Consider the following 1,958-nt stretch of genomic DNA (forward strand, 5'->3'; position numbering starts at 1 on the left):
AGAAAATCTTTGGTTATAGTCAGGTAGTTGTTGCAATTGGTCTACTTCATTGGAAAGGCCCTAGTTATATAAGGATGAGTTGGTTTGTTGCTTTTGATTCATTGAGTCTTAGTTCTGTTTATGCTTTTCTTATAATATAAGCATTGATAAGGAATCAATCAAGTTAAGTGTTGCTTATTCTTGCATAAGTAATCGAGGCTGTGGCTAGGAGTGCAGCTCCATGGTAGAGCTCATGTGTAGCATGTTCAAAGCCCTAGGTCCAATCCAATGAAAACAACAATAGAGCCAACAACAAAATTAAGCAAGTTGAGCATTGTCTACTGAGAGAGTTTTCAGACCTTGTTTACATTTGAATTTTTTTTAGCGGGGATCATATCTAAAGCGATCCTGGGTCTGTTTTTATTGCTTATTTGCTTGCTTGTGCCATCTGACTAGAGCTAGGTAGGCCCTGGTATGTTGCCTATACTTACCTTGAACTCATGGGGCTCAAAATTCTCCCACCCCTCCTGCCTTCTGAATCACTGGAGACACAGGAGTGTGCCACCATGCTCACCTGCGGGTTTGAACTGGCACTTGTTGCCTTTGTTTTGTACAAGTTACTAGGTATTTCTGAACCTCATCGGTCACCAAGGTAACACAGAGATGCTTATTGTGTGGATTACATGCAAATACTTGGCAACAGGTTTGGCTCTCCAAAGGTGCTCAACAAATGATATTAATCATTGCCACAGTGGTCAAGGACTTCCTAAACCACGTTGCAATCAGGATGTTGTCACCTTATTTTCTGCTCACTCAAATCAAAGACTCAACCCCGTCTGATATTAAACTGATAAGAACAGATAATACACTTTATTTTAGCAAAAATGCCAAGAAGTGATTCAACGCCATTTGAACTTCAGGAAAATAGCTCTGTATTTTTTTTTCTCATCTAAACCACAGCTCCCTCTTTTATCATTGTCCTCCGTTGCCTCCCAGAAATTGATGACACCACTATTTTGGCTGGAGGACTTATAGTACCAAAAGGAGCCATATAAGCTGCCAAAGGAGAAATCTTACCCAGCTGTGACACCCAGGAAACCTAAGGACCAGAATGACAAGCTATTCTGAAAGGTGAGTTAGCAGCACTTATGTCTTAGGGTAACAAAAGCCATCTAATTGGATGTAAGGACTGCTCAGTAGGATGGAATCCATGCCTAGTGCTGAAACCTTGCCACTGCCCTTGACTGGTGAGGCTATGAACTCTAGGGGAGAACCACAACCGCCACTTCCTAAACCACTATAATTTATAATCCCATTCTAAATACTTATACCCAGAGATCAGTGTAGCATCAAAGAAGCAGGCAGGAACCATTACAGGAAGACATGACTGGTCACAATCCAGAGAACTGACTATGGGATCCCCAACTCCATTTGCTCTATCCTCAACAGAGTCTCTGCACTCAAGTCTCATAGAACTGCTCTGAAGAGCAGGCAGAAGGGTTGGTTGTAGGAGCCAAGAGACTAGGTCATGTAGAAGACATGGAGGCTGCACCCAGGAAATCTCAGCCTACACAAGACCTGAACAATGATGACACCAATTGATAAACAAACACAGATGTGAAAAATCTCATAGAACCCTACCTTTAGAAGAACTGTAAGCAACGGGTGCTAAGTGTAGGAGAAAGAGTCTCTCCAAAGAAGAAACCCCTGATAGATTATCTAATTCCAAGTGGTCAGCCCTAATTATATCCATATGAGAATTATTAAATGGGCTCATCAGGCTATATTTATGAATATGTATGCAAATATATATACATGCCTGTATAATGCAGTAATTAAAGAATATGAGGTTATTGGATTTAAGAAGGAATGGAGGGGACATGGAAGACCTGTAAGGAGGAGAAGGAGAAGGAAAATTGTACAAATATGGTATTTAGACATGAAATTCTCAAAAAATTAATTAATTAAAAAATAATTGG

At 40.4% G+C, this 1,958-nt stretch overlaps 1 non-coding gene across 1 annotated transcript; it reads right to left on the bottom strand.

Annotated features, from left to right (window-relative positions):
- Positions 1-694: 694 nt before the first annotated feature.
- LOC119808612 lies at positions 695-878 on the bottom strand. Its single transcript, XR_005284525.1, has one exon. It is a non-coding gene; the product is annotated as a U2 spliceosomal RNA (small nuclear RNA).
- Between the last annotated feature and the right edge of the window lie 1,080 nt (positions 879-1,958).

Source organism: Arvicola amphibius, chromosome 2, assembly GCF_903992535.2.
Source record: "Arvicola amphibius chromosome 2, mArvAmp1.2, whole genome shotgun sequence".
NCBI classification, from domain to species: Eukaryota; Metazoa; Chordata; class Mammalia; order Rodentia; family Cricetidae; genus Arvicola; species Arvicola amphibius.